Below are 25,645 nucleotides of genomic sequence, written 5' to 3' on the forward strand. Positions count from 1 at the left end.
TATTATGTTCAACATAGGAGGGCCAAGCACAGGAAGCAGCTCTTTCAGTAGTTTAGTTGGAATAGGGTCCAGTATGCAGCTTGAGGGTTTGGAGGCCATGATTATTTTCATCATTGTGTCAAGAGATATAGTACTAAAACACTTTAGTATCTCCCTTGATCCTAGGTCCTGGCAGAGTTGTGTAGACTCAGGACAATGGAGCTTTGGAGGAATACCCAGATTTAAAGAGGAGTCTGTAATTTGCTTTCTAATGATCATGATCTTTTCCTCAAAGAAGTTCATAAATTTATTACTGCTGAAGTAAAAGCCATCCTCCATTTGCGAAGGCTGCTTTTTAGTTAGCTTTGCGACAGTATCAAAAAGACATTTCGGATTGTTCTTATTTTCCTCAATTAAGTTGGAAAAATAGGATGATCGAGCAGCAGTGAGGGCTCTTCGATACTGCACGGTACTGTCTTTCCAAGCTAGTCGGAAGACTTCCAGTTTGGTGTGGCGCCATTTCCGTTCCAATTTTCTGGAAGCTTGCTTCAGAGCTCGTGGTATTTTCTGTATACCAGGGAGCTAGTTTCTTATGACAGATGTTTTTAGTTTTTAGGGGTGCAACTGCATCTAGGGTATTGCGCAAGGTTAAATTGAGTTCCTCGGTTAGGTGGTTAACTGATTTTTGTCCTCTGACGTCCTTGGGTAGGCAGAGGCAGTCTGGAAGGGCATCAAGGAATCTTTGGGTTGTCGGAGAATTTATAGCACGACTTTTAATGCTCCTTGGTTGGGGTCTGAGCAGATTATTTTTTGGCAATTGCAAACGAAATAAAATGGTGGTCCGATAGTCCAGGATTATGAGGAAAAACATTAAGATCCACAACATTTATTCCATGGGACAAAACTAGGTCCAGAGTATGACTGTGGCAGTGAGTAGGTCCAGAGACATGTTGGACAAAACCCACTGAGTCGATGATGGCTCCGAAAGCCTTTTGAGTGGGTCTGTGGACTTTTCCATGTGAATGTTAAAGTCACCAAAAATTTGAATATTATCTGCTATGACTACAAGATCCGATAGGAATTAGGGAACTCAGTGAGGAACACTGCATATGGCCCAGGAGGCCTGTAAACAGTAGCTATAAAAAGTGAGTGAGTAGGCTGCATAGATTTCATGACTAGAAGCTCAAAAGACGAAAACGTCATTGTTTTTTTTTGTAAATTGAAATTTGCTATCGTAAATGTTAGCAACACCTCCGCCTTTGCCGGATGCACGGGGGTATGGTCACTAGTGTAACCAGGGGTGAGGCCTCATTTAACACAGTAAATTCATCAGGCTTAAGCCATGTTTCAGTCAGGCCAATCACATCAAGATTATTATCAGTGATTAGTTCATTGACTATAACTGCCTTGGAAGTGAGGGATCTAACATTAAGTAACCCAATTTTGAGATGTGCGGTATCACAATCTCTTTCAATAATGGCAGGAATGGAGGAGGTCTTTATACTAGTGAGATTGCTAAAGCGAACACCGCCATTTTTAATTTTGCCCAACCTAGATCGAGGCACAGACACGGTCTCAATGGGGAAAGCTGAGCTGACTACGCTGACTGTGCTAGTTGCAGACTCCACTAAGCTGGCAGGCTGGCTAACAGCCTGCTGCCTGGCCTGCACCCTATTTCATTGTGGAGCTAGAGGAGTGAGAGCCCTGTCTATGTTCGTAGATAAGATGAGAGCACCCCTCCAGCTAGGATGGAGTCCGTCACCCTCAACAGGCCAGGCTTGGTCCTGTTTGTGGGTGAGTCCCAGAAAGAGGGCCAATTATCTACAAATTCTATCTTTTGGGAGGGGCAGAAAACAGTTTTCAACCAGCGATTGAGTTGTGAGACTCTGCTGTAGAGCTCATCACTCCCCTAACTGGGAGGGGGCCAGAGACAATTAATCGATGCCGACACATCTTTCTAGCTGATTTACACGCTGAAGCTATGTTGCGCTTGGTGACCTCTGACTGTTTCATCCTAACATCATTGGTGCCGACGTGGATAACAATATCTCTATACTCTCTACACTCGCCAGTTTTAGCTTTAGCCAGCACCGTCTTTAGATTAGCCTTAACGTCGGTAGCCCTGCCCCCTGGTAAACAGTGTATGATCGCTGGATGATTAGTTTTAAGTCTAATACCGCGGGTAATGGAGTCGCCAATGACTAGGGTTTTCAATTTGTCAGAGCTAATGGTGGGAGCCATCGGCGCCTCAGACCCCACAACGGGAGGAGTAGAGACCAGAGAAGTCTCGGCCTCCGACTCCGACTCGCTTAATGGGGAGAACCGGTTGAAAGTTTCTGTCGGCTGAATAAGCGACACCGGCTGAGCATTCCTACAGCATTTCCTCCAGAAGCCATGAGAAAGTTGTCCGGCCGCGGGACCGGGCGAGGGGGTTTATACTAACGCTACTATCTGTACTTACTGGTGGCACAGACGCTGTTTCATCCTTTCCTACACTGAAATTACCCTTGCCTAACGATCGCGTCTGAAGATGGGCTTGCAGCACAGCTATCCTTGCCGTAAGGCGATCGTTCTCCTGTATATTATAAGTACAACGACTGCAATTAGAAGGCATCATGTTAATGTTACTTAGCTTCGGCTGTTTGAAGTCCTGACGAATCATGTCCAGATAAAACCTCCGGGGTGAAAAAAAGTTTAATGAAAAAAGTTGAGTGAGGGAAAAAGTAAAAATATACGGTAATGAAAAAGTAAAAACCGTCAGGTAGCAAAGTAAGATCGGCAACAAAACGCACAGCAGCGTAAACAAGTCTGCAAGTTGTGACCGGAAACAGGAAACCGGAAACCCGCCAACAAACACTGGGATATTAATTCACCTTTTAGCAGGACAATAACCTTAAACACAAGACCAAATCTACACTTGAGTGGGCTTACTAAGAAGACAGTGAATGTTCCTGAGTGGCAGAGTTACTTGAAAATCTATGGCAAGTCCTGAAGAAGGTTGTCTGGCAAGGATCAACAAACAATTTGTCAGAGCTTAAAGAGTTTTGAAAAGAATGATAGGTAAATGTTGCACAATAGAGGTGTGGAAAGAGACTTCCCCAGTAAGACTCACAGCTGTAATTGCGCCGAAGGTGCTTCTATAGTTGGTGGGAATACTTATGTAAAACTTCCTGTCAATTGAATTGTGCACAGAGTTTCTACATAGAGATGCAAATCTGTTGATGATTTCACACCATTTAAATTAAGTTACCCAATTTCAGAAATGATGGTGGTATTCTTAATTTCACATACATTTTAACTAACCCTCTCCCGCATCTCAAAATAATTAACAATCTCTGACTAACACTCTTCCCAGTCCTAATAGTGATTATCTTTGTTCCAGATATCCCCTTAATTGATGGTGTGGAAGAGGCAGACAATGAGAGAGACCATAGTACAGACTCGAACGGTGAGTACAAAGCATAGATGTACAAGAGCAAACTTACAAAAAAATGTGAGTATGAAATTATATGAGACATACAGTACCCACAGTCAATGTTAGATTGGGTTAAATATTATACAACCGTGTTTGATCCCTTTAACGATTCAGTTGTCTTTGCCATGTTTGATCCTTTAATAATGGTTTACTTGTCTTAGCCACGCTTGATCCCTTAACTTCTTTTGGCTGGGTGGCAGTATTGAGTAGCTTGGATGAAGAAGGTGCCCAGAGTAAACTGCCTGCTACTCAGGCCCAGAAGCGAAGATATGCATATTATTAGTAGATTTGGATAGAAAACACTCTGAAGTTTCTAAAACTGTTTGAATGATGTCTGTGAGTATAACAGAACTCATATGGTAGGCAACAACCTGAGACAAAATCCAACCAGGAAGTGGGAAATCTGAGGTTTGTAGTTTTTCAAGTCTTGACCTATCCAATATACAGTGTCTGTGGGGGTCATATTGCTCTTCCTAATGCTTCCACTAGATGTCAACTGTCTTTAGAACCTTGTTTGAGACTTCTACTGTGAAGTGGAGGGGAATAAGAGCTGATTGTATCAGGTGTCTACCAGATGGGCATGAGCTTCAGCCATGCGCGCCTGTGAGAGGTAGCTGAGTTCCATTGCATTTCTAAAGACAAAGGAATTCTCCGGTTGAAGTCTTATTGAAGATTTATGATAAAAACATCCTAAAGATTGATTCTATACATCGTTTGACATTTCTATGAACTGTAATGGAATTTTTTGAGTTTTCGCCTGGCCTCAGCGGCCGTGAATTTGGATTTGTGAACTGAAGACGCGAACAAAAAGGGGAGGTATTTGGACAAAGGTTGGACTTTATCGAACAAAACAAACATTTATTGTGGAACTGGGATTCCTGGGAGTGCATTGTGATGAAGATCATCAAAGGTAAGTGAATATTTCTAATGTTATTTCTGACTTCTGTTGACTCCAACATGGCGGATATATTTTTGGCTTGTTTTTGTGTCTGAGCGCCGTACTCAGATTATTGCATGGTGTGCTTTTTCGGTAAAGCTTTTTTGAAATCTGACACAGCGGTTGCATTAAGGAGAAGTTTATCTAAAGTTCCTTGCATAACACTTGTATTTTCATCAACATTTATGATAAGTATTTCTGTAAATTGATGTGGCTCTCTGCAAAATCACCGGAGGATTTGGAGGCAAAACATTACTGAACATAACGCGCCAATGTAAAATGAGATTTTTGGATATAAATATGAACTTTATCGAACAAAACATGCATGTATTGTGTAACATGAAGTCCTATGAGTGTCATCTGATGAAGATCATCAAATGTTAGTGATTAATGTTCTCTATTTCGGCTTTTTTTGACTCCTCTCTTTGGCTGGAAAAATAGCTGTGTTTTTTTTGTGACTAGGCGCTGATCTAACATAATCGCTTGGTGTGCTTTCGCTGTAAAGCCTTTTTGAAATCGGACACTGTGGTTGGATTAACGAGAATTTTATCTTTAAAATGGTGTAAAATACTTGTATGGTTGAGGAATTTTAATTATGAGATTTCTGTTGTTTGAATTTGACGCCTGCACTTTCACTGGCTGCTGTCATATCGAATCCGTTAACGGGATTTCAGCCGTAAGAAGTTTTAACATTGTTTACTTGTCTTAGCCACGTTTAATACCTTGACAATGTTTACTTGTCTTAGCCACATTTGATACCTTAACATTGTTTACTTGTCTTAGCCACGTTTGATACCTTAAATTAGGGATCAAATCCCGTTAACGGGATCGTTTGACAACATCCGTGAAATGGCAGAGCGCCAAATTCAAATTAAATTATTAGAAATATTTAACTTTCATACAATCACAAGTGCAATACACCAAATTACAGCCTAACTTCTTGTTAATCTAGCCACCATTTCAGATTTCAAAAAGGCTTTACGGCGAAAGCAAACCATGCTATTATCTAAGGACAGCAAACCATCAAAAACACAGACAATCATATTTCATCCCGCCAGGCGTGACACAAAACTCAGAAATAACAATATAATTCATGCCTTACCTTTGACAAGCTTCTTCTGTTGGCACTCCAATATGTCCCATAAACATCACAAATGGTCCTTTTGTTAGATTAATTCCATCGTTATGTATCCAAAATGTCCATTTATTTGGCGCATTTGAGCCAGAAAAACACCAGTTCCAACTCGCGCAACATGACTACAAAATATCTATTAAGTTACCTGTAATCTTTGTCCAAACATTTCAAACAACTTTCCTAATACAACTTTAGGTATTTTTTAACGTAAATAATTGATCAAATTTAAGACAGGATAAACTGTGTTCAATACAGGACGAAAACAAAGTGGAGCGAGCCTTCAGGTCGTGCGCCTCAAACAAACAGTACACTTCACTCGACCCTCGTTCTGAACTGCACTACTTCTTCATTTCTCAAAGGAAAAACATCAACCAATCCCTAAAGACTGTTGACATCCAGTGAAAGCGATAGGAAATGCAAGCAAGTGCCTTATGAATCTAGATCCCCATAGAAAACCCATTGAAAAGAGAGTGACCTCAACAACAACAAAAATCCTGGATGGTTTGTCCTCGAGGTTTCGCCTGCCACATAAGTTATGTTAAACTCACAGACATCATTCAAACACTGTTAGAAACTTCAGAGTGTTTTTATCCACATCTACTAATAATATGCATATCCTAGCTTCTGGGCCTGAGTAGCAGGCAGTTTATTTTGGGCTTGCTTTTCATCCGGACGTGAAAATACCGCCCCTAGCCTATAGAGGTTAACATTGTTTACTTGTCCTAGCCACGATTGATCCCTTAACATTGTTTACTTGTCTTAGCCACGTTTGATACCTTAACATTGTTTACTTGTCTTAGCCACGTTTGATACCTTAACATTGTTTACTTGTCTTACCCATGTTTGATCCCTTAACATGGTTAAGTTGTCTAAGCCTTGTTTGATACCTTAAATCAAATCAAATCAAATGTATTTATATAGCCCTCGTACATCAGCTGATATCTCAAAGTGCTGTACAGAAACCCAGCCTAAAACCCCAAACAGCAAGCAATGCATGTGAAAGAAGCACGGTGGCTAGGAAAAACTCCCTAGGAAAAACTCCCTAGAAAGGCCAAAAACCTAGGAAGAAACCTAGAGAGGAACCAGGCTATGAGGGGTAGCCAGTCCTCTTCTGGCTGTGCCGGGTGGATATTATAACAGAACATGGTCAAGATGTTAAAATGTTCATAAATGACCAGCATGGTGAAATAATAATAATCATAGTAGTTGTTGAGGTGCAACAAGCACGTCCGGTGAACAGGTCAGGGTTCCATAGCCGCAGGCAGAACAGTTGAAACTGGAGCAGCAGCACGGCCAGGTGGACTGGGGACAGCAAGGAGTCATCATGCCAGGTAGTCCTGAGGCATGGTACTAGGGCTCAGGTCCTCCGAGAAAAAGAAAGAAAGAGAGAAAGAGAGAATTAGAGAGAGCATATTTAAATTCACACAGGACAACCGGATAAGACAAGAGAAATACTCCAGATGTAACAGACTGACCCTAGCCCCCGACACACAAACTACTGCAGCATAAATACTGAGGCTGAGGCAAGACAGGGATCAGAAGACACTGTGGCCCCATCCGACGATACCCCGGACAGGGCCAAACAGGCAGGATATAACCCCACCCACTTTGCCAAAGCACAGCCCCCCACACCACTGGAGGGATGTCTCCAACCACCAACTTACCGTCCCAAGACAAGGCCGAGTATAGCCCACAAAGATCTCCGCCACGGCACAACCCAAGGGGGGGCGCCAACCCAGACAGGAAGACCACGTCAGTGACTCAACCCACTCAAGTGACGCACCCCCTCCCATGGACGGCATGGAAGAACACCAGTAAGCCAGTGACTCAGCCCCTGTAATAGGGTTAGAGGCAGAGAATCCCAGTGGAGAGAGAGGGGAACCGGCAAGGCAGAGACAACTTAACATGGTTAAGTTGTCTTAGCCACGTTGGATCCCTTAACATTGTTTAGGTTTCTTAGCTGCCTTTGATACCTTAACATGGTTTACTTGTCTTAGCTGCCTTTGATACCTTAACATGGTTAAGTTGTCCTAGCCACGTTTGATATCTTAACATGGTTACAGTTGTATTAACAATATTATCTACTTTATTTGTATAACCCCATTCTATATTTCTTCTTTATTTTATTACCTTTTATTTATTATATTGCTGCAATACTCTCTCCTGTCCACTGTTATTGTACTTTTGTTTTGCTATTTACATTTTATTCTTGTCTATCTTAATTGTATATTTGTGTAGAAACATATTGTGTCTTTATCTTTCTACCTTTATTGTTTGATAAAAACATTTGTAAGAAATGTGTTGTATAAATACAGTTTGATTGATACAAAGTGAAAGTGTGGCTAGCTCAGTGTTGGGATGGGAATAGATCGGCCGAGATAGAACTTACCGTTTGTCAGACAGCACTGACAGGTGAAAGGGTGTAACTTTAAATTACATTTTTTTAGGGTGTCGGATCAGTGAGTTCCAGGGTCAACACCCTTCTAGGGGGGTCAATGGGCATGCACACCCTATGGAGATTAAAACATGTTTTTGCTGTGAAATACAATTATCTGAGGTCCCTTAGTCAAGCAGTGAATTTCAAACACAGATTCAACAACATACACCAGGAGGTCTTCCCAATCCCTTGCAAAGAAGGGTACGATTGGTAGATGGGTAAAAAAACAGAATATCCTATGAAGAATGGTGAAGTTATTAATTACACTGGATGGTGTATCAAATCACAGAGGCACCACAATGATACAGGTCTCCTTCCTAACTCAGTTGCCAGAAAGAAAGGAAACCACTCAAGGATTTCACCATGAGACAAACAGTTTAAAACAAGACACTAAACTATTATTGCAAAACATGTGGCAAAGCAATTAACTTCAGGATAAAAAAAAAAGAAACAGAATGGAACTAAGCGCATGCAAAATCCTAGAGAAACACCTGTTTCAGTCTGCTTTCCAACAAACACTGGGATATTATTTCACCTTTTAGCAGGACAATAACCTTAAACACAAGACCAAATCTACACTTGAGTGGGCTTACTAAGAAGACAGTGAATGTTCCTGGAGTGGCAGAGTTACTTGAAAATCTATGGCAAGTCCTGAAGAAGGTTGTCTGGGAAGGATCAACAAACAATTTGTCAGAGCTTAAAGAGTTTTGAAAAGAATGATAGGTAAATGTTGCACAATAGAGGTGTGGAAAGAGACTTCCCCAGTAAGACTCACAGCTGTAATTGCTGCCGAAGGTGCTTCTATAGTTGGTGGGAATACTTATGTAAAACTTCCTGTCAATTGAATTGTGCACAGAGTTTCTACATAGAGATGCAAATCTGTTGATGATTTCACACCATTTAAATTAAGTTACCTAATTTCAGAAATGATGGTGGTATTCTTAATTTCACATACATTTTAACTAACCCTCTCCCGCATCCCAAAATAATTAACAATCTCTGACTAACACTCTTCCCAGTCCTAATAGTGATTATCTTTGTTCCAGATATCCCCTTAATTGATGGTGTGGAAGAGGCAGACAATGAGAGAGACCATAGTACAGACTCGAACGGTGAGTACAAAGCATAGATGTACAAGAGCAAACTTACAAAAAAATGTGAGTATGAAATTATATGAGACATACAGTACCCACAGTCAATGTTAGATTGGGTTAAATATTATACAACCGTGTTTGATCCCTTAACGATTCAGTTGTCTTTGCCATGTTTGATCCTTTAATAATGGTTTACTTGTCTTAGCCACGTTTGATCCCTTAACTTCTTTTTGGCTGGGTGGCAGTATTGAGTAGCTTGGATGAAGAAGGTGCCCAGAGTAAACTGCCTGCTACTCAGGCCCAGAAGCGAAGATATGCATATTATTAGTAGATTTGGATAGAAAACACTCTGAAGTTTCTAAAACTGTTTGAATGATGTCTGTGAGTATAACAGAACTCATATGGTAGGCAACAACCTGAGACAAAATCCAACCAGGAAGTGGGAAATCTGAGGTTTGTAGTTTTTCAATTTTGACCTATCCAATATACAGTGTCTGTGGGGTCATATTGCTCTTCCTAATGCTTCCACTAGATGTCAACTGTCTTTAGAACCTTGTTTGAGACTTCTACTGTGAAGTGGAGGGGAATAAGAGCTGATTGTATCAGGTGTCTACCAGATGGGCATGAGCTTCAGCCATGCGCGCGCCTGTGAGAGGTAGCTGAGTTCCATTGCATTTCTAAAGACAAAGGAATTCTCCGGTTGAAGTCTTATTGAAGATTTATGATAAAAACATCCTAAAGATTGATTCTATACATCGTTTGACATTTCTATGAACTGTAATGGAATTTTTTGAGTTTTCGTCTGGCCTGCGCGTCGTGAATTTGGATTTGTGAACTGAAGACGCGAACAAAAAGGGAGGTATTTGGACAAAGGTTGGACTTTATCGAACAAAACAAACATTTATTGTGGAACTGGGATTCCTGGGAGTGCATTGTGATGAAGATCATCAAAGGTAAGTGAATATTTCTAATGTTATTTCTGACTTCTGTTGACTCCAACATGGCGGATATATTTTTGGCTTGTTTTTGTGTCTGAGCGCCGTACTCAGATTATTGCATGGTGTGCTTTTTCGGTAAAGCTTTTTTGAAATCTGACACAGCGGTTGCATTAAGGAGAAGTTTATCTAAAGTTCCATGCATAACACTGTATTTTCATCAACATTTATGATAAGTATTTCTGTAAATTGATGTGGCTCTCTGCAAAATCACCGGAGGATTTGGAGGCAAAACATTACTGAACATAACGCGCCAATGTAAAATGAGATTTTTGGATATAAATATGAACTTTATCAAACAAAACATGCATGTATTGTGTAACATGAAGTCCTATGAGTGTCATCTGATGAAGATCATCAAAGGTTAGTGATTAATGTTCTCTATTTCGGCTTTTTTTGACTCCATCTCGTTGGCTGGAAAAATGGCTGTGTTTTTTGTGACTAGGCGCTGATCTAATATAATCGCTTGGTGTGCTTTCGCTGCAAAGCCTTTTTGAAATCGGACACTGTGGTTGGATTAACGAGAATTTTATCTTTAAAATGGTGTAAAATACTTGTATGGTTGAGGAATTTTAATTATGAGATTTCTGTTGTTTGAATTTGGCGCTCTGCACTTTCACTGGCTGCTGTCATATCGAATCCGCTAACGGGATTTCAGCCGAAGAAGTTTTAACATGTTTACTGTCTAGCCACATTTGATACCTTAACATTGTTTACTTGTTTAGCCACGTTTGATACCTTAAACTTAGGGGATCAAATCCCGCTAACGGGATCGATTTGACAACATCCGTGAAATGGCAGAGCGCCAAATTCAAATTAAATTATTAGAAATATTTAACTTTCATACAATCACAAGTGCAATACACCAAATTACAGCCTAACTTCTTGTTAATCTAGCCACCATTTCAGATTTCAAAAAGGCTTTACGGCGAAAAGCAAACCATGCTATTATCTGAGGACAGCAAACCATCAAAAACACAGACAATCATATTTCATCCCGCCAGGCGTGACACAAAACTCAGAAATAACAATATAATTCATGCCTTACCTTTGACAAGCTTCTTCTGTTGGCACTCCAATATGTCCCATAAACATCACAAATGGTCCTTTTGTTAGATTAATTCCAGGTTATGTATCCAAAATGTCCATTTATTTGGCGATTTGAGCCAGAAAAACACCAGTTCCAACTCGCGCAACATGACTACAAAATATCTATTAAGTTACCTGTAATCTTTGTCCAAACATTTCAAACAACTTTCCTAATACAACTTTAGGTATTTTTTAACGTAAATAATTGATCAAATTTAAGACAGGATAAACTGTGTTCAATACAGGACGAAAACAAAGTGGAGCGAGCCTTCAGGTCGGGCGCCTCAAACAAACAGTACACTTCACTCGACCCTCGTTCTGAACTGCACTACTTTTCATTTCTCAAAGGAAAACATCAACCAATTTCCAAAGACTGTTGACATCCAGTGAAAGCGATAGGAAATGCAAGCAAGTGCTTATGAATCTAGATCCCCATAGAAAACCCATTGAAAAGAGAGTGACCTCAACAACAACAAAAATCCTGGATGGTTTGTCCTCGAGGTTTCGCCTGCCACATAAGTTATGTTAAACTCACAGACATCATTCAAACACTGTTAGAAACTTCAGAGTGTTTTTATCCACATCTACTAATAATATGCATATCCTAGCTTCTGGGCCTGAGTAGCAGGTAGTTTATTTTGGGCTTGCTTTTCATCCGGACGTGAAAATACCGCCCCTAGCCTATAGAGGTTAACATTGTTTACATGTCCTAGCCACGATGATCCCTTAACATGTTTACTTGTCTTAGCCACGTTTGATACCTTAACATTGTTTACTTGTTTACCCATGTTTGATCCCTTAACATGGTTAAGTTGTTCAAGCCTTGTTTGATACCTTAAATCAAATCAAATCAAATGTATTTATATAGCCCTTCGACATCAGCTGATATCTCAAAGTGCTGTACAGAAACCCAGCCTAAAACCCCAAACAGCAAGCAATGCATGTGAAAGAAGCACGGTGGCTAGGAAAAACTCCCTAGGAAAAACTCCCTAGAAAGGCCAAAAACCTAGGAAGAAACCAGAGAGGAACCAGGCTATGAGGGGTAGCCAGTCCTCTTCTGGCTGTGCCGGGTGGATATTATAACAGAACATGGTCAAGATGTTAAAATGTTCATAAAATGACCAGCATGGTGAAATAATAATAATCATAGTAGTTGTTGAGGTGCAACAAGCACGTCCGGTGAACAGGTCAGGGTTCCATAGCCGCAGGCAGAACAGTTGAAACTGGAGCAGCAGCACGGCCAGGTGGACTGGGGACAGCAAGGAGTCATCATGCCAGGTAGTCCTGAGGCATGGTACTAGGGCTCAGGTCCTCCGAGAAAAAGAAAGAAAGAGAGAAAGAGAGAATTAGAGAGAGCATATTTAAATTCACACAGGACAACCGGATAAGACAAGAGAAATACTCCAGATGTAACAGACTGACCCCAGCCCCCGACACATAAACACTGCAGCATAAATACTGGAGGGGATCAGAAGACACTGTGGCCCCATCCGATGATACCCCGGACAGGGCCAAACAGGCAGGATATAACCCCACCCACTTTGCCAAAGCACAGCCCCCACACCACTGGAGGGATGTCTCCAACCACCAACTACCGTCCCAAGACAAGGCCGAGTATAGCCCACAAAGATCTCCGCCACGGCACAACCCAAGGGGGGGCGCCAACCCAGACAGGAAGACCACGTCAGTGACTCAACCCACCCAAGTGACGCACCCCCCCCATGGACGGCATGGAAGAACACCAGTAAGCCAGTGACTCAGCCCCTGTAATAGGGTTAGAGGCAGAGAATCCCAGTGGAGAGAGAGGGGAACTGGCAAGGCAGAGACAACTTAACATGGTTAAGTTGTCTTAGCCACGCTGGATCCCTTTAACATTGTTTAGGTTTCTTAGCTGCCTTTGATACCTTAACATGGTTTATGTCTTAGCTGTCTTTGATACCTTAACATGGTTAAGTTGTCTAGCCACGTTTGATATCTTAACATGGTTACAGTTGTATTAACAATATTATCTACTTTATTTGTATAACCCCATCCTATATTTCTTCTTTATTTTATTACTTTTATTTATTATATTGCTGCAATACTCTCTCCTGTCCACTGTTATTGTACTTTTGTTTTGCTATTTAATTTTATTCTTGTCTATCTTAATTGTATATTTGTGTAGAAACATATTGTGTCTTTATCTTTCTACCTTTATTGTTTGATAAAAACATTTGTAAGAAATGTGTTGTATAAATACAGTTTGATTGATACAAAGTGAAAGTGTGGCTAGCTCAGTGTTGGGATGGGAAATGGATCGGCCGAGATAGAACTTACCGCTTGTCAGACAGCACTGACAGGTGAAAGGGTGTAACTTTAAATTACATTTTTTTTAGGGTGTCGGATCAATGAGTTCCAGGGTCAACACCCTTCTAGGGGGGTCAATGGGCATGCCCACCCTATGGAGATTAAAACATGTTTTTGCTGTGAAATACAATTATCTGAGGTCCCTTAGTCAAGCAGTGAATTTCAAACACAGATTCAACAACATACACCAGGAGGTCTTCCCAATTCCTTGCAAAGAAGGGTACGATGGTAGATGGGGAAAAAAACGGAATATCCTATGAAGAATGGTGAAGTTATTAATTACACTGGATGGTGATCAAATCACAGAGGCAAACAAATGATACAGGTCTCCTTCCTAACTCAGTTGCCAGAAAGAAAGGAAACCACTCAAGGATTTCACCATGAGACAAACAGTTTAAAACAAGACACTAAACTATTATTGCAAAACATGTGGCCAAGCAATTAACTTCAGGATAAAAAAAAAGAAACAGAATGGAACTAAGCACATGCAAAATCCTAGAGAAACACCTGTTTCAGTCTGCTTTCCAACAAACACTGGGATATTATTTCACCTTTTAGCAGGACAATAACCTTAAACACAAGACCAAATCTACTTGAGTGGGCTTACTAAGAAGACAGTGAATGTTCCTGAGTGGCAGAGTTACTTGAAAATCTATGGCAAGTCCGAAGAAGGTTGTCTGGCAAGGATCAACAAACAATTTGTCAGAGCTTAAAGAGTTTTGAAAAGAATGATAGGTAAATGTTGCACAATAGAGGTGTGGAAAGAGACTTCCCAGTAAGACTCACAGCTGTAATTGCTGCCGAAGGTGCTTCTATAGTTGGTGGGAATACTTATGTAAAACTTCCTGTCAATTGAATTGTGCAACAGAGTTACATAGAGATGCAAATCTGTTGATGATTTCACACCATTTAAATTAAGTTACCTAATTTCAGAAATGATGGTGGTATTCTTAATTTCACATACATTTTAATAACCCTCTCCCGCATCTCAAAATAATTAAAATCCCTGATAACACTTTCCCAGTCCTAATAGTGATTATCTTTGTTCCAGATATCCCCTTAATTGATGGTGTGGAAGAGGCAGACAATGAGAGAGACCATAGTACAGACTCGGACGGTGAGTACAAAGCATAGATGTACAAGAGCAAACTTACAAAAAAATGTGAGTATGAAATTATATGAGACATACAGTACCCACAGTCAATGTTAGATTGGGTTAAATATTATACAACCGTGTTGATCCCTTAACGATTCAGTTGTTTTGCCATGTTTGATCCTTTAATAATGGTTTACTTGTCTTAGCCACGTTTGATCCCTTAACTTCTTTTGGCTGGGTGGCAGTATTGAGTAGCTTGGATGAAGAAGGTGCCCAGAGTAAACTGCCTGCTACTTCAGGCCCAGAAGCGAAGATATGCATATTATTAGTAGATTTGGATAGAAAACACTCGGAAGTTTCTAAAACTGTTTGAATGATGTCTGTGAGTATAACAGAACTCATATGGTAGGCAACAACCTGAGACAAAATCCAACCAGGAAGTGGGAAATCTGAGGTTTGTAGTTAACCCTTGACCTATCCAATATACAGTGTCTGTGGGGGTCATATTGCTCTTCCTAATGCTTCCACTAGATGTCAACTGTCTTTAGAACCTTGTTTGAGACTTCTACTGTGAAGTGGAGGGGAATAAGAGCGATTGTATCAGGTGTCTACCAGATGGGCATGAGCTTCAGCCATGCGCGCCTGTGAGAGGTAGCTGAGTTCCATTGCATTTCTAAAGACAAAGGAATTCTCCGGTTGAAGTCTTATTGAAGATTTATGATAAAAACATCCCAAAGATTGATTCTATACATCGCTTGACATTTCTATGAACTGTAATGGAATTTTTTGAGTTTTCGTCTGGCTGCGCGCCGTGAATTTGGATTTGTGAACTGAAGACGCGAACAAAAAGGGAGGTATTTGGACAAAGGTTGGACTTTATCGAACAAAACAAACATTTATTGTGGAACTGGGATTCCTGGGAGTGCATTGTGATGAAGATCATCAAAGGTAAGTGAATATTTATAATGTTATTTCTGACTTCTGTTGACTCCAACATGGCGGATATATTTTTGGCTTGTTTTTGTGTCTGAGCGCCGCACTCAGATTATTGCATGGTGTGCTTTTTTTCGGTAAAGCTTTTTTGAAATCTGACACAGCGGTTGCATTAAGGAGAAGTTTATCTAAAGTTCCATGCATAACACTTGTATTTTCATCAACATTTATGATAAGTATTTCTGTAAATTGATGTGGGTCTCTGCAAAATCACCGGAGGATTTGGAGGCAAAACATTACTGAACATAACGCCGCCAATGTAAAATGAGATTTTTGGATATAAATATGAACTTTATCGAACAAAACATGCATGTATTGTGTAACATGAAGTCCTATGAGTGTATCTGATGAAGATCATCAAAGGTTAGTGATTAATGTTCTCTATTTCGGCTTTTTTTTGACTCCTCTCTTTGGCTGGAAAAATGGCTGTGTTTTTTTGTGACTAGGCGCTGATCTAACATAATCGCTTGGTGTGTTTCGCTGTAAAGCCTTTTGAAATCGGACACTGTGGTTGGATTAACGAGAATTTTATCTTTAAAATGGTGTAAAATACTTGTATGGTTGAGGAATTTTAATTATGAGATTTCTGTTGTTTGAATTTGACGCCTGCACTTTCATGGTGCTGTATATCGAACCGCTAACGGGATTTCAGCCGTAAGAAGTTTTAACATTGTTTACTTGTCTTAGCCACGCTTAATACTTGACAATGTTTACTTGTCTTAGCCACATTTGATACCTTAACATTGTTTACTTGTCTTAGCCACGCTTGATACCTTAAACTTAGGGGATCAAATCCCGCTAACGGGATCGATTGACAACATCCGGTGAAATGGCAGAGCGCCAAATTAAATTAAATTATTAGAAATATTTAACTTTCATACAATCACAAGTGCAATACACCAAATTACAGCCTAACTTCTTGTTAATCTAGCCACCATTTCAGATTTCAAAAAGGCTTTACTGGCGAAAGCAAACCATGCTATTATCTGAGGACAGCAAACCATCAAAAACACAGACAATCATATTTCATCCGCCAGGCGTGACACAAAACTCAGAAATAACAATATAATTCATGCCTTACCTTTGACAAGCTTCTTCTGTTGGCACTCCAATATGTCCCAAAACATCACAAATGGTCCTTTTGTTAGATTAATTCCAGCGAGATCCAAAATGTCCATTTATTTGGCGATTTGAGCCAGAAAAACACCAGTCAACTCGCAACATGACTACAAAATATCTATTAAGTCACCTGTAATCTTGGTCCAAACATTTCAAACAACTTTCCTAATACAACTTTAGGTATTTTTTAACGTAAATAATTGATCAAATTTAAGACAGGATAAACTGTGTTCAATACAGGACGAAAACAAAGTGGAGCGAGCCTTCAGGTCGTGCGCCTCAAACAAACAGTACACTTCACTCGACCCTCGCTCTGAACTGCACTACTTCTTCATTTCTCAAAGGAAAACATCAACCAATCCCTAAAGACTGTTGACATCCAGTGAAAGCGATAGGAACTGCAAGCAAGTGCCTAGAATCTAGATCCCCATAGAAAACCATTGAAAAGAGAGTGACCCTCAACAACAACAAAAATCCTGGATGGTTTGTCCTCGAGGTTTCACCTGCCACATAAGTTATGTTAAACTCACAGACATCATTCAAACACTGTTAGAAACTTCAGAGTGTTTTCTATCCACATCTACTAATAATATGCATATCCTAGCTTCTGGGCCTGAGTAGCAGGTAGTTTATTTTGGGCTTGCTTTTCATCCGGACGGAAAATACCGCCCCAGCCTATAGAGGTTAACATTGTTTATTGTCTAGCCACGATGATCCCTTAACATTGTTTATTGTCTTAGCCACGTTTGATACCTTAACATTGTATTGTTTACCCATGTTTGATCCCTTAACATGGTTAAGTTGTCCAAGCCTTGTTTGATACCTCAAATCAAATCAAATCAAATGTATTTATATAGCCCCTTCGTACATCAGCTGTTATCTCAAAGTGCTGTACAGAAACCCAGCCTAAAACCCCAAACAGCAAGCAATGCATGTGAAAGAAGCACGGTGGCTAGGAAAACTCCTAGGAAAACTCCAGAAAGGCCAAAAACCTAGGAAGAAACCTAGAGAGGAACCAGGTATGAGGGGTAGCCAGTCCTCTTCTGGCTGAGCCGGGTGGATATTATAACAGAACATGGTCAAGATGTTAAAATGTTATAAATGACCAGCATGGTGAAATAATAATAATCATAGTAGTTGTTGAGGTGCAACAAGCACGTCCGTGAACAGGTCAGGGTTCCATAGCGCAGGCAGAACAGTTGAAACTGGAGCAGCAGCACGGCCAGGTGGACTGGGGACAGCAAGGAGTATCATGACAGGTAGTCCTGAGGCATGGTACTAGGGCTCAGGTCCTCCGAGAAAAAGAAAGAAAGAGAGAAAGAGAGAATTAGAGAGAGCATATTTAAATTCACACAGGACAATCGGATAAGACAAGAGAAATACTCCAGATGTAACAGACTGACCCTAGCCCCCGACACATAAACTACTGCAGCATAAATACTGAGGCACAGGAGGGATAGAAGACACTGTGGCCCCATCCGATGATACCCGGACAGGGCCAAACAGGCAGGATATAACCCCACCCACTTTGCCAAAGCACAGCCCCCACACCACTGGAGGGATGTCTCCAACCACCAACTTACGTCCAAGACAAGGCGAGATAGCCCACAAAGATCTCCGCCACGGCACAACCCAAGGGGGGGGCGCCAACCCAGACAGGAAGACCACGCCAGTGACTCAACCCACTCAAGTGACGCACCCTCCCATGGACGGCATGGAAGAACACCAGTAAGCCAGTGACTCAGCCCCTGTAATAGGGTTAGAGGCAGAGAATCCCAGTGGAGAGAGAGGGGAACCGGCAAGGCAGAGACAACTTAACATGGTTAAGTTGTCTTAGCCACGCTGGATCCCTTTAACATTGTTTAGGTTTTTAGCTGCCTTTGATACCTTAACATGGTTTACTTGTCTTAGCTGCCTTTGATACTTAACATGGAAGTTGTTAGCCACGTTTGATATTTAACATGGTTACAGTTGTATTAACAATATTATCTACTTTATTTGTATAACCCCATTCTATATTTCTTCTTTATTTTATTACCTTTTATTTATTATATTGCTGCAATACTCTCTCCTGTCCACTGTTATTGTACTTTTGTTTTGCTATTTACATTTTATTCTTGTCTATTTAATTGTATATTTGTGTAGAAACATATTGTGTCTTTATCTTTTACCTTTATTGTTTGATAAAAACATTTGTAAGAAATGTGTTGTATAAATACAGTTTGATTGATACAAAGTGAAAGTGTGGCTAGCTCAGTGTTGGGATGGGAAATGGATCGGCCGAGATAGAACTTACCGCTTGTCAGACAGCACTGACAGGTGAAAGGGTGTAACTTTAAATTACATTTTTTTAGGGTGTGGATAGTGAGTTCCAGGGTAACACCTTCAGGGGCCAATGGGCATGCCCACCCTATGGAGATTAAAACATGTTTTTGCTGTGAAATAAATTATCTGAGGTCCCTTAGTCAAGCAGTGAATTTAAACACAGATTAACAACATACACCAGGAGGTCTCCCAATTCCTCGCAAAGAAGGTACGAGTAGATGGGTAAAAAAACGGAATATCCTATGAAGAATGGTGAAGTATTAATTACACTGGATGGTGTATCAAATCACAGAGGCACCACAAGATACAGGTCTCCTTCCTAACTCAGTTGCCAGAAAGAAAGGAAACCACTCAAGGATTTCACCATGAGACAAACAGTTTAAAACAAGACACTAAACTATTATTGCAAAACATGTGGCCAAGCAATTAACTTCAGGATAAAAAAAAGAAACAGAATGGAACTAAGCACATGCAAAATCCTAGAGAAACACCTGTTTCAGTCTGCTTTCCAACAAACACTGGGATATTATTTCACCTTTTAGAGGACAATAACCTTAAACACAAGACCAAATCTACACTTGAGTGGGGCTTACTAAGAAGACAGTGAATGTTTGAGTGGCAGAGTTACTTGAAAATCTATGGCAAGTCCTGAAGAAGGTTGTCTGGCAAGGATCAAACAAACAATTTGTCAGAGCTTAAAGAGTTTTGAAAAGAATGATAGGTAAATGTTGCACAATAGAGGTGTGGAAAGAGACTTCCCCAGTAAGACTCACAGCCGTAATTGCGCCGAAGTGTTCTATAGTTGGTGGGAATATTATGTAAAACTTCCTGTAATTGAATTGAGCACAGAGTTTCTACATAGAGATGCAAATCTGTTGAGATTTCACACCATTTAAATTAAGTTACCAATTTCAGAAATGATGGTGGTATTTTAATTTCAATACATTTTAATAACCCTCTCCCGCATCTAAAAATAATTAACAATCCTGATAACACTCTTCCCAGTCAATAGTGATTATCTTGTTCAGATATCCCCTTAATTGATGGTGTGGAAGAGGCAGACAATGAGAGAGACCATAGTACAGACTCGAACGGTGAGTACAAAGCAAGATGTACAAGAGCAAACTTACAAAAAAATGTGAGTATGAAATAATATGAGACATACAGTACCCACAGTCAATGTTAGATTGGGTTAAATATTATACAACCGTGTTTGATCCCTTAACGATTCAGTTGTCTTTGCCATGTTTGATCCTTTAATAATGGTTTACTTGTCTTAGCTCACGCTTGATCCCTTAACTTCTTTTGGCTGGTGGCAGTATTGAGTAGTTGGATGAAGAAGGTACCTAGAGTAAACGCCGCCACAGGCCCAGAACGAAGATAGAATTATTAGTAGATTTGGATAGAAAACACGAAGTTTTAAAACTGTTTGAATGATGTCTGAGTATAACAGAACTCATATGGTAGGCAAACAATGAGACAAAATCAACCAGGAAGTGGGAAATCTGAGGTTTGTAGTTTTTCAAGTCTTGACCTATCTAAATACAGTGTTGTGGGGTATATTGTTCTTCCTAAGGCTTCCACTAGATGTCAACTGTCTTTAGAACCCTGTTTGAGACTTCTACTGGGAAGTGGAGGGGAATAAGAGCTGATTGTATCAGGTGTTACCAGATGGGCATGAGCTTCAGCCATGGGCGCCTGTGAGAGTAGCCGAGTTCCATTGCATTTCTAAAGACAAAGGAATTCTCCGGCGGAAGTCTTATTGAAGATTTATGATAAAAACATCCTAAAGATTGATTCTATACATCTTGACATTTATGAACTAACGGAATTTTTGAGCTTTCGTCTGGCCTGCGCAAAGGCGTGAATTTGGATGTGGGAACGAAGACGCGAACAAAAAGGGAGGTATTTGGACAAAGGTTGGACTTTATCGAACAAAACAAACATTTATTGTGGAACGGGATTCCTGGAGTGCATTGTGATGAAGATATCAAAGGTAAGTGAATATTTATAATGTTATTTTGACTGTTGACTCCAACATGCGGAATATTTTTGGCTTGTTTTTGTGTTGAGCGCCGCACCAGATTATTGCATGGTGTGCTTTTCGGAAAGCTTTTTGAAATCTGACACAGCGGTTGCATTAAGGAGAAGTTTATCTAAAGTTCCATGCATAACACTGTATTTTCATCAACATTATGATAAGTATTTCTGTAAATTGATGTGGCTCTTGCAAAATCACGAGGATTTGGAGGCAAAACATTACTGAACATAACGGCCAAGAAAATGAGATTTTGGATATAAATATGAACTTTATCGAAAAAACATGCAGATTGTGTAAATGAAGTTATGAGTGATCGATGAAGATCATCAAAGTTGTGTTCTCTATTTCGTTTTTTTGACAAAGGGGAAAATGGTTTTTTTGTGACTAGGGGATCTAACATAATCGTTGGGTCGCTGTAAAGCCTGAAATCGGACACCGTGGTTGGATTAACGAGAATTTTATTTTAAAATGGTGTAAAATACTATGGTTGAGGAATTTTAATTATGAGATTTCTCTGTTTGAATTTTGGCGCCTGCACTTTCACGGCTGTCATACGAATCAAGATTTCAGTCGTAAGAAGTTTTAACATGTTAATGATACAACATGTTACTTGTCGCCACGTTTGATATTAAACCTTAGGGATCAAATCCCGCTAAGGATGATTGATAACATCCGTAAAATGGAGAGCGCCAAATTCAAATAAATATTAGAAATATTTAACTTTATACAATCACAAGTGCAATACACCAAATTACAGCCTAATCCTGTTAATCTAGCCACATTTCAGATTTCAAAAAGGCTTTACGGCGAAAGCAAACCAGATTATCTGAGGACAGCAAACATCAAAAACAAGACAAATATTCATCCCAGTGAAAAAACCAGAAATAAAAATAATTATGCCTTACCTTTGACAAGCTCTTGGCACTCCAATATGTCCCATAAACATCACAAATGGTCCTTTGTTAGATTAATTAGATGTATAAAATGTCATTTATTTGGAGCATTTGATCCAGAAAAACAAAACTCGGAACATGACTACAAAATATTATTAAGTACTAATTTTGTCCAAACATTTCAAACAACTTCCCAATACAACTTTAGGTATTTTTAACGTAAATAATTGATCAAATTTAAGACAGGATAAACTGTGTTCAAGCTACAGGATTGAAAACAAAGTGGAGCGAGCCTTCAGGTGTGCGATCAAACAAACAGCACACTTCACTCGACCCCCGCTCTGAACTGCACTACTTCTATTTCTCAAAGGAAAACATCAACCAATCCCCAAAGACTGTTGACATCCAGTGAAAGCAGTAGGAACTGCAAGCAAGTCGCCTTAAGAATCTAGATCCCCATAGAAAACCCATTGAAAAGAGAGTGACCAACAACAACAAAAATCCTGGATGGTTTGTCCCCGAGGTTCCGCTGCCACATAAGTATGTTAAACTCACAGACATCATTCAAAACTGTAGAAACTTCAGAGTGTTTTATACATTACAAAATAGCATATTAGCTTTGGCTGAGTAGCAGGTAGTTTATTTTGGGCTTGGTTTTCATCCGACGGGAAAATACCCTAGCTATAGAGGTTAACATTTTTACTTGTCTAGCCAAGATCTAAAATTGTTTAGCCAGTTTGATACCTTAAATGTTTATTGTTTACATGTTGATCCCTTAACATGGTTAAGTGTTCAAGCCCGTGATATCAAATCAAATCAAATCAAATGTATTTATATAGACCTTCGTACATCAGCTGATTATCTCAAAGTGCTGTACAGAAACCCAGCCTAAAACCCCAAACAGCAAGAAGATGGGAAGAAGCACGTGGATAGGAAAACTCCCCAGGAAAAACTCCAGAAAGGCCAAAAACCAGGAAGAAACCTCAGAGAGGAACCAGTATGAGGGGTAGCCAGTCCTTCTGGCTGTGGGTGGATATTATAACAGAACATGGTCAAGATGTTAAAATGTTATAAATGACAGCATGGTGAAATAATAATAATCATAGTAGTTGTTGAGGTGCAACAAGCACGTCGGAAAGGCAGGTTCATAGCGCAGGCAGAACAGTTGAAACTGGAGCAGCAGCAGGCAGTGGATGGGAAGAAGGAGTATATGACAGGTAGTCTGAGTCATGTACTAGGGCTCAGGTCCTCCGAGAAAAAGAAAGAAAGAGAGAAAGAGAGAATTAGAGAGAGCATATTTAAATTCACACAGGACAACGGATAAGACAAGAGAAATACTCAGATGTAACAGACTGACCCTAGCCAACATAAACAGCAGCATAAATACTAAGAAGGAGGGGATCAGAAGACACTGGGCCATCGATGATACGGACAGGGGCCAAACACAGGATATAACCCCACCCACTTTGCCAAAGCACAGCCCCCACACCACTGGAGTGGGAAGTCTCCAACCACCAACTTACCGTCCCAAGACAAGGCCGAGTATAGCCCACAAAGATCTCGCCACGGCACAACCCAAGGGGGGGCAACCCAGACAGGAAGACACGTCAGTGACTCAACCCACTCAGACGCACCCCCCCATGGACGGCATGGAAGAACACCAGTAAGCCAGTGACTCCAGCTCCCCTGTAATAGGGTTAGAGGCAGAGAATCCCAGTGGAGAGAGATGGGAACCGGCATAGGCAGAGACAACTTAACATGGTTAAGTTGTCTTAGCCACGCTGGATCCCTTAACATGTAGGTTTCTTAGCCGCCTTGGATACCTTAACATGGTTTATTTGTCTTAGCTGCCTTTGATACTTAACATGGTTAAGTTGTCCTAGCCACGTTTGATATCTTAACATGTTACAGTTGTATTAAAATATTATTATTTATTTGTATAACCCTATTCATATTTCTTCTTTATTTTATTACCTTTTATTTATTATATTGCTGCAATACTCTCTCCTGTCACTGTTATGTACTTTGTTTTGCTATTTACATTTTATTTGTCATTAATTGTATATTTGTGTAGAAACATATTGTGTTTTATTTTCTACCTTTATTGTTTGATAAAAACATTTGTAAGAAATGTGTTGTATAAATACAGTTTGATTGATAAAAGTGAAAGTGTGGATAGCCCAGTGTTGGGATGGGAATGGATGGCCGAGATAGAACTTACCGTTTGTCAGACAGCACTGACAGGTGAAAGGGTGTAACCTTTAAATTACATTTTTTTAGGGTGTCGGATCAGTGAGTTCCAGGGTCAACACCTTCTAGGGGGGTCAATGGGCATGCCCACCCATGGAGATTAAAACATGTTTTTGCTGAGAAATAAATATCTGAGGTCTTAGTCAAGCAGTGAATTTCAAACACAGATTAACAACATACACCAGGAGGTCTTCCCAATTCCTTGCAAAGAAGGGACATTGGTAGATGGGTAAAAAAACGGAATATATGAAGAATGGTGAAGTTATTAATTACACTGGATGGTGTATCAAATCACAGAGGCAAAATGATACAGGCCCCTCCTAACTCAGTTGCCAGAAAGAAAGGAAACCACTCAAGGATTTCACCATGAGACAAACAGTTTAAAACAAGACACTAAACTATTATTGCAAAACATGTGGCAAGCAATTAACTTCAGGAAAAAAAAAGAAACAGAATGGAAACTAAGACATGAAAAATCCTAGAGAAACACCTGTTTCAGTCTGCTTTCCAACAAACACTGGGAATTATTTCACCTTTTAGCAGGACAAGAACCAAACACAAGACCAAATCTAACTTGAGTGGGCTTACAAGAAGACAGTGAATGTTCGAGTGGCAGAGTTATTGAAAATATGGAAGTTGAAGAAGGTTGTTGGGAAGGATGAACAAACAATTGTCAGAGCTAAAGAGTTTTGAAAAGAATGATAGGTAAATGTTGCAAATAGAGGTGTGGAAAGAGACTTCCCCAGTAAGACTCAAGTGTGTAATTGTGCCGAAGGTGCTTCTATAGCTGGTGGGAATATTATAAAACTTCTTAATTGAATTGTGCAACAGAGCCCCAACATAGAGATGAAATCTGTTGATGATTTCACACCATTTAAATTAAGTTACCAATTTCAGAAATGATGGTGGTATTTTAATTTCACATACATTTAACTAACCCTCTCCCGCATCTCAAAATAATTAACAATCTTGACTAACACTCTTCCCAGTCCAAGTGAATTTTGTTCCAGATATCCCCTTAATTGATGTGGAAGAGGCAGAAATGAGAGAGACCATAGTACAGACTCGGACGGTGAGTACAAAGCATAGATGTACAAGAGCAAACTTACAAAAAATGTGAGTATGAAATTATATGAGACATACAGTACCCACAGTCAATGTTAGATTGGGTTAAATATTATAAAACCTGTTTGATCCCTTAAGATTCAGTTGTTTGCATGTGATTTTAATAATGGTTTACTTGTTTTAGCCACGGATCCCAACTTTAGGGGGAAGTATGAGTATTGGATGAAGAAGGTGTAGAGTAAACCGCCTGCTACTCAGGCCCAGAAGCGAAGATATGCATATTATTAGTAGATTTGGATAGAAAACACCGAAGTTTAAAACGTTTGAATGATGGTGAGATAAAGAACTCATATGGTAGGCAACAACCGAGACAAAA

General features: G+C 40.0%; 1 long non-coding RNA gene across 1 annotated transcript in view; it reads left to right on the forward strand.

Moving 5' to 3' along the window:
• Positions 1–25,244, forward strand: part of LOC123740005 (uncharacterized) — a 32,960-nt gene extending 7,716 nt beyond the window's left edge. Inside the window, exons 2-6 of the long non-coding RNA XR_006768100.1 lie at positions 3,362–3,427; positions 9,010–9,075; positions 14,539–14,604; positions 20,049–20,114; positions 25,215–25,244. This is a non-coding gene — a long non-coding RNA (uncharacterized lncRNA). The remainder of the gene's footprint in view (positions 1–3,361; positions 3,428–9,009; positions 9,076–14,538; positions 14,605–20,048; positions 20,115–25,214) is intronic.
• Positions 25,245–25,645: the final 401 nt, after the last annotated feature.

This window comes from Salmo salar, unplaced genomic scaffold (assembly GCF_905237065.1).
Source record: "Salmo salar unplaced genomic scaffold, Ssal_v3.1, whole genome shotgun sequence".
In the NCBI taxonomy this organism is placed as follows: Eukaryota; Metazoa; Chordata; class Actinopteri; order Salmoniformes; family Salmonidae; genus Salmo; species Salmo salar.